Genomic DNA, 8,440 nt, shown 5'->3' with positions numbered 1-8,440 from the left:
ATAGGAGCATGCCAAAAGCAGCACGGTGGCTTTAAAAAAAAGTAGAAAAAGAAAGTGATGTTAACAAGATCTTTCAAAATAAGATATATATTTGTCTGACACCTTCTTGTGCCAAAGATTCCATCTTCTTTACCAAAAAAATAACACCTCCTACAGGCTCAAAATGTTACCAGACCTAGAAATGCACAGAGGCCATCCTGCCCACCACAGACAGCTTTGTTCTCTGCATCATATGCAACAGTGAGGACTGTATATTAAAGACCTAGAAAGTAATTGAATAAATGGGAATAAAATACCCATTTAGAATGAAATGGGTAAAAATGAGATGTTGAGGTTCATGGGATGATTACCTTACCTGAAATCAGGGCCACAATTTCCTTGAACTGAATATCTAGAATTAGTGTTGCACCCCTGCTTCTATACCAGTGAAACAGAGCTACTGCTGCTGATTCAGCTCTGTAGAGAACCCCATGCAGTACCGAGTGTCAAGGATTAGCTCAGATATAACAATTCCCAAAGACTTGTCTATACATTCATTTAAAGACATGCTAGGCTTCCCAGAGGTAGCATCTGGTGTGAGGAATTCTTTCCCTAGGAAACTGAAGTAGTAATGAAAACAACAGGAACAACAAAAAGGGAAAAGCCCTCAAAGTTTATGAATGGATAATTTTTCTTGTTTCATTTGAATGTAAAGCTGTCAGTGCTCAGGGAACATGACCTCAAAACCAAAAGGAAGAAGCAATTGCCAAACCCTCTTCTCACAAAAGGCAGGCTAAGGAGGCCAGAAGGAGTTCTCTTAAAAATATCACTATTCCCAAATTTTATTCTCATGGATCTGCTCTTTTTTTTTCTTGTCTATAAGAACAAATGTGGAAAGTTAATGGCTGCCCAGCAGTAAGGAAAAGCTCTGCTCTGTTTTCTTCTCCTGCTTGTTGAAAGTCCCATTTACACATGGTTCAGACTAATGCTGGGGGAGGATGGTTTTCTTTGCTAATTTTCCTCCCTAGGGTGGGTAATGATTTCTCAGTGCTAATACGTCCTGACAGATGCAGTCATACAAGTGCTTGCTCCCTGCATCATTGTTGGCCAATCGGGGTCATGGTTTGGAAAGCTGATCTCTTAATCATTTTATCTGATGGATGTTGCCTATTGTAAATCGAGAGTTGTTTGAGGTACTGATATCGACCTCTTCTGCTCTTGCTGATGCAGAAGGCGGACTTTCTGTGGGGCCCAGCCAAACACCAGGCGGTACATGGTACTGTAGCTGTTTGACAATTGTCTTACTGCATTTGGTTATTTGGCGTGCTGGTAATTGGCAGGCACCAAAGCTCTGCATGGCAGAAGTCCATGACACACCTTCTGTAGGACTTTGAACTTGATGAACTTGACCATAGTCAAGGATTTACAATTCAATACTCTCAGCAGACAGGCTGCTGTGATAGGCCAGAGTAGCTAACAGGCAGTTAACAGACACCAACATTTTCCCATAATCTAAGGGTTCCCTTTAAGTGAAATTATTCCCTGTAGTTAAAAACTTCCATAGTCCTTCCGTTTTACATTTATATTAGTACAATTACATGTTCTAATGTTATTAAAAACAACCTACAGCATGTGCTAGGTGCAAGTCAGTAGTTAGAAAAAGTATTTCATACCATGTGTGGAAGAAGTGTCCTGGGGGAGGATGTGCAACAGGGCTGTTGTTGCTGCCTTGATTATCCCACTGTGGCACAAGCAGCCACAGGAAGAAGATCCACAGGGAAGGGTCTGAAAAGATGCGTGGACATTGCAGATTTTTAGGATACATTAGCCTGAACAGCTCCATGATGTGGGATTTTATCTGGCACTATTGGGTTATTTCTGTAACAATTGAAGTAGTGTTTAGTGCAAATAGGATAGGGTAAGAGTTTAGATCTGAGCTGTGGCCCCAGGGTTATTAGGAGCTCATAGGCTAACCTCAGATTGCTTGCACCACTGTATGCTCCCTTTTTAGAAGTGTGAAAATAGCAGAAACAGGGTCTGAGAAAACAAGCCAGAAATGCATCATTTACATTACTGAAGCAAATTAATACCAGGAGGTATTTTCCCCTTACAAACAGGCCTCAAGAGACTGATCTAATTAATTACTTTTGGTTGTACAAAACTGACCCTTCTGCCTCCAAATCACAACAGAGAGATGACTGAGTGCAAAGGGTGAAGTAAATGCATCAGGAGAGCAAAGCTGAAGTACTCACCAAGCCTGAGATTCAGGCTGAGGGCATCTCACAGGACCTGTAATGACGGGGTGCAGGTGGTAACTAGGCTTCTTCATGAGCACTTGAGGGAATGAAGCCTTGAAATAGCTGTAACAGCAGCTGATACAGCAAGGTGCGGCAGGGTGTTCTTACCCTATAAAAATCACTGCTAAAGCATACAAGTGGCTAAAGTGTTTTTCCTGTAGTTCTAAAAGAAATACAGAAATCTCTCCTTCAAATAGTTAAATTGTAGGCTGGCTGAGAAAATGACTAACCCTTAAAATAGGCAAAAGCGAGCGGCTGCCCTTTGCTTCTGTAGCTTTGCCTGTTACTCCTTATTCTGGGGAAACAGGATCTGAGGTGCTGACAAATTATTAATAGGTGCAGTGCAACCACGTTACCCTTGCTAAAAATACACTGGGAGCGTGTCTCATGAGGCTGTGGAGAGGCCTGAAACATCAGGCTTTGGGCTGTTTGCTAAATTCAATTCAGTGTGAGACCTGAAGGCTTTTCTGCATGCCTTATCCACTGGGAACCCTGGGTCTATGGGGACAAAGGGAAAGGTCTCACAGAAGGACTAGTGCGTGCCCAGTTATGGGTAGCCTAAAGCAGTGATGTTCAACACCATGGGCAACTGAAAAATCTCTTAGTCTTTGTGATGCTAATCTTTGTTTTATGAATTACGAAAGACTATCACGATACCACCAGGGAAGGGCCATGCGAAATGGGGCACAAGTCTGTTTCCATGGCATGGTGGTAACACATTAATTTTGGTATCACTGGATACCCCATGCATTTACACCTATTTCTAAGCAATTTCAATATTTTCCATCACTGGTATAAAGCATGATCTACCTACCACTGAAATCAATGATCTGTAGTAGAGATGTCCCCATCTTTGGGTCCTTCTTCGGCTAAGCCTTCTTGCGAGCAGTATGATCTATGGCTCCTCAAGCTCTTAATCAACTAATGAACTAGAAATTTCCTTAATACTGCATTCCCATCCTATGAATCAAGTTTTGTTTGCTGTTGTTAATTGTTGTTATTAAAAAGATTCTTTATTCGCTCCTGGAGGTATCGGGGCCATAGTCAATTTATCAACACCTTTTATGGCTGTTTCTGCTACATCACACAGTAACGTTGCACTGGGGAAGGGATGTGGCAAAGGACTAAGTGAAGAGTGCAGTGAGGTTTAGCTGTTAGGGCTATGAAGTATCCTGACTTCTGATTGTACAGGCAGTGCCAGGAGGCTTGTGGATAATTCAAGCATGTTCTCAGCAAGGAAGAGTACAGATGTTGCTGACCGAACCAATTCCTGGAGACTCTGAATTTGGTTTCAAGGCAGATTTACTGGGGTTTCTTTATGAGCTAAGCAAGGATAAATGTGGCCAGAGCAAATGTATAAGTAAGAGGATGGCATAGCTGGCTGGGGAGGAGCACTGTGATCTTTGGCTGTGCTTTGCAAAGCATGACAGCAGCATATTACCGCCTGTGCAGGGGAGCCACCGCGGAAATTAAACCATTTATGTATGCTTAACTTAAAAGTTACACTCACTTACTCACCAGTGGGTATGTTATTCCAAAACAGTGGATAAAGTAACTTTGAAAGGTCTGAAGGATGCCCAAACAAAATAAGCAGGCTTAGCAAGTGAACTGCAACAGCTTCACCAGGGCTAATGGAACTATTAACAGGCTGGAACAATGCTGTCAGCATGTTACCTCATGTCTGTTAACGTCCTCCAGCACTGCCCAGTCTCCTGAAATGCCCCTCTCCAGCATCAGTGTGTTTATAGAACACTGAACCGTTTGGTGTTCGCTTGACTCGGGCAGTCCCCTAGGAATTAGACAATCTTTGCAACAATATTGCTCCAGGTCGTGGTGCAGTCAAGGGCCAGGAGAAGGATGGGCGTTTAGTGCAGAGGGAAGAGGCACCTTCTTGGCCTTCTCATATGGGCTCTTCAGTGAGGCAGCCAGAGTTGCTGGGATTAATGTAGTCCGATTGTTCTCATTCTGCAATCTGTCTTTCAGCTTAACTTCTGCCCTGTGGTAATTATAAATAGAAACCAACAGAAAAGAACACATTTGATGGATTTTGTTAATTAGAGTTTTCCCTTTAAAGCCAAATAAATCTGGAATGCAGAAGGCACATGAGTGTCTGTGTCTGTCCCCGTCCCCGTCCCCCCCTCCCATCATCCCCCCAGCCATGTGTGCACATGCACATGCACCCGCTCCCCTTTCCCTGCATGAGTTTGATGTCTGTGGAGATTTGGACTGATTGCATGCATTGAAATGAAGTCTATTAAAAATAATGGAATATATAAGATAATTGTAAAGCTCTCACTTCAGGTCTAGTTAATGCTGCTTTCTTCAACACTGTGTGTGTTTCTTCCTTCCCTTTTAGATATGCCGATGTCACTATGAAAAGGAAACTTAATCTTTTAACTGTTTTTCATTTGAAACCATTTTAAATCTATAAAATAAATTTTTATTTTATATATTAAAAAATCTTATATATTATATAATTAAAATATATTTTTAAAAGCCGTTATTTTTCCATACTAAAACTGTGTGTGAAACCGGACAAATGCAGTCAGTACGTGTGTCATTCAAATCGATTGGAACGATGACCGCCATGGCAAACACTTTAAAGCGGTGCTGTGGCTCTCTCCAACTGTTCTCCTGTCACATTTTAAAACCTCAAATGAAATTTTCTTCAACAAGAAAAAAACCACATTTTTTCCCTGCGACCTCAGAACAGTGGTGAAGCCAGATCTGCTCTTCTCTGCCTTTACAGGTTCTGATCAGTAGGGAACCTCAGCTGTCACTGGTGGTAATAAATGCTGTAATAAGTGCAGAGGCACCATAAACTGTTAATTTATCACTGCATTAAAGCATGTATTTGAGGAGAATAAACTAATGAACAAAGGGCTCCTTCACATCTGCCCCTGTGCTCTTTTACACAAGCTTCGTGCAGGACAAGTTTACATTCTCAGCCCCAAGAATTTACAGGCAGCCTGGAAACTCCTCTCCTTCTTCACTGCTTAGTCTTGAGGCTCCTCTGAAGCTGTAATTTCTCCAGCTTTCCAGACACTCAAATTTTCAAGGCTAGACAAGAGGAAAACGTCTCACACAGGAAACAAAGAAAGAAAGACACTCTTGAGGGAGAAAAACTTCAAAGCCATGGAGGTCAGGGCATTCACTGAACCATAGAAAGAGCAAATGGCAAACCACACAATTAATCTTTTGTCTTTTGGAGGTCACAGCCCCTGTCTTGTGAGACTTGCTGAACTTCAGCATTAATCATAGAATCATAGAGTCCTTCCCTGGAAGGAAGTTCAAGGAATATATGGTCCAACCTTTCTAGGTAAAGCATGACTTAGACTAGATGTCCCAGCACCCCATCCAGCCAAACCTTCCAAGTGTCCAGTGCTGGGGAATCCACCACTTCCCTGGAGAGATTATTCCAATGGCTGATTGTTCTCGCTGAGAATTTTCCGAGATGGAGATGGCAGCAGACCTGCTGTGGGCAGAAAGTTGTGGCTCATGATCAGGTCTCGTAGAACCAGGAAGGAGAATGTCCTCCTGGAGGGCTCATCGGCATGTGCTTCAGGCAGATATATTGCCTCAAGCTGAAGACAGCACATGGATATGAGTACCTCAAACCTCCTGGTTGCTGGGAGGAAGTGGGACCAACCACACAGGCCAAGGGATGCTGTCGCCAAGGGGTGAGGAGGCAGCTCCAACCCTATCATATCCCACCCATGAGATAAGCCAGGTCAAAATGCAGGTCATGAGAGCCTGCTGAGGAGGATACTATGGAGCAGGGATGGGACCGTGCTTGGAGGTGTTGGAAAAGGAAAAACTTGTAAGGTTAGGAGAATGAAGAAGAGGAAATGCACCAGGGGCAGCAAGAATGATACTTTTTGGCCATAAATTGAAAATATAGCCTAACAGTGGGGTTTTAGGTATGACTCTATGCCTAAGAGCAATGTTTTAAATATCCCTGATGGCTTAATTTACTGTTTGCCCACAAAAAAACCCCAAGACCTCAGTAAAATGCTTCAAAATCATTCCAAAGTGATTTTTATTCTTACCTGGTCTCGTTCACCACTGGTCATTAGTTTGCCTGTTTGCCACCAAAGACCTGGAGGCACACAGAGCAAATCATGGGACCAAGATTTCACACCAAGGTGTACAGTATCTGGGGCTGCAGGGTGGAAGGAGAGGATGGCTGGAAATCATGCTGCATGCCAGTGACTTGGCTCACATCACACCAGGATTATTGTCTCTACATGCAGTGAAAAGAGTTGTTCAAAAATCTCAAGCCTAATGTCATGCCAAAAATCTGTGCTTGTTGTTGTTTTTTGCTTGGCATGAAAAATGTGACAAGGATCTTCCAATTCTAAATTCCTTTCTAAGGGAAAGTCCTTATCTGCAATAAATAAACCCCAGTCTTTTCAGTTTACTCCACTGCTTATTTGTTTTTCTTGAATTCTTTTACAACTTTGCTACCACATTTCTGTCAGGATACAGCTGTTAGTGGAAATGCAGCAGGCTTCTCTAGAAGACAGATGTGCTGATGATTACTGTAAAGACACACATACACATTCCTGTATTTCTGCATTTTCTGTAGTTCGGTGAATGGGGTTTGCATTTGCCCTCTAGCTTCCACGGCTGCAGGCTTGTACTGTTTTAAGACTCAACTGTATTTTCCCCCCGTTTCATGTCTGCTGGATGGTACTTTTTAGATTCTTTAGAAATATAGGGAAAAGCTGACATTTCCTCCATATTCCACAACAGACAATACTGGCCTTGATCCCATGCTTCAAAAATTAGAAGCTTTACCTTTTGGATCAGTGGATATTGGACCAGGCCAGTATTCTTCTATGAGGACTGGGCTTGTATTGATTTATTTTTCCAAGCCTTACTATGTCACATGTAAACAAGTATAAATAATGTGGTAGAGTATAAGTAGTGTTAAATTCGACTAAGGTAGAGAGAAACTTACTGATAGATAAGTTGGTAGATACAAGCACTAATGTGAAGGAGGCTTACATCTCCGATAGGTTCTTGCCCTGGTTTAAGAGACACCTATCCTTCTCTAGTTTGAAGGAGTGTCAGTTTGTAACTGGAAAAGACAGGCATACAAATGGACTCTCAACTATGACAGAGATTACTTCTTGCAAGATTATGTTGTATCAGCCCTGTTTAGCAATAGTTCTTCATGGACTGTAGGCTTTATGAAATTTCTGACCTTGCCTAACTGTTTTCAGGCAGTAAATATAAAAGGAAAGGCACTGGAGGGAGTGTGGTAGAGACTAGGACTGGCCAGGGTAGGTATCATCTTTAGTTTTCACAGCGTGACTTCATTTATGAGCACTGCCAACTTTCTGCTCAAAACAAGTGCTTCCAGAACAACAGTTCTGCAGCTTTACAGGGGAAAGAAATCACACTTTCAATCAATGCTGAATTTTTAAGAGTGCTGAAGACCTCTTTCAGGACTCCATTATATGAGAAAGACTTCATCTTCTAAAGCCTGTCTACTCTACCAAATATATTTCATATACCTGCAATTTATTTAAGCTAATGTAACCAGAAACAGATTGTGGTTATAATCAGGTGGAATTCCTTCAAAAAACTAAAAGGATTCTGTTCTATGGCACTGCTTTGCTAATAATTTCCAAATTAAATTTACATAACAATCTTTCTCTGCAGACTGCTGGTCCAACAAATCAAGCTGCAGCACTTCTGGTTAAGCTTTGTTCTGCAAGTATTCTGGAACAGTAATTTAGTTGTCAGTTTTGGGGCTGTGGGAGTATAATTAAGTTTATGCAGCTAAAGACATGTCCACGTGCCTTTGTGGGAAATTAGATGAAGGAAAGTGCTGGGTTGGGCTAAACTTGCCAGAATTCAGCACAGAAATCCAGGAGCAAGCTTGAACATCTCTGTAGATATACAGTATACTGAAAATAGGTTTTTCTGGAATTACAGCTATAGTATCTCTAAATGGTAATGAAGTGCGTTCACAGGCCATAAAGAATAAACATTAACATTACTACAGTGCTCTTCAAGAAAAGTTCTTTCTTGATCGGGCAGCTGCTTTGGTCGGATGAGGCTAATGGGCAAGCGCATCTTGCTGATACTCCAAATAGCTACTGCCTATTCACATCTTAGAGGTAAATTTGACTTAAATTAGAAGGTTTAGTGGC

The sequence above is a fragment of the Pezoporus wallicus genome, unplaced genomic scaffold (genome assembly GCF_028554395.1).
Source record: "Pezoporus wallicus isolate ANWC-B61680 ecotype Strahan unplaced genomic scaffold, APGP_CSIRO_Pwel_v1 contig_227, whole genome shotgun sequence".
Classification (NCBI taxonomy): Eukaryota; Metazoa; Chordata; class Aves; order Psittaciformes; family Psittacidae; genus Pezoporus; species Pezoporus wallicus.
The sequence above is the reverse complement of the archived record's forward strand: the minus strand, read 5'-3'. Positions refer to the sequence as shown.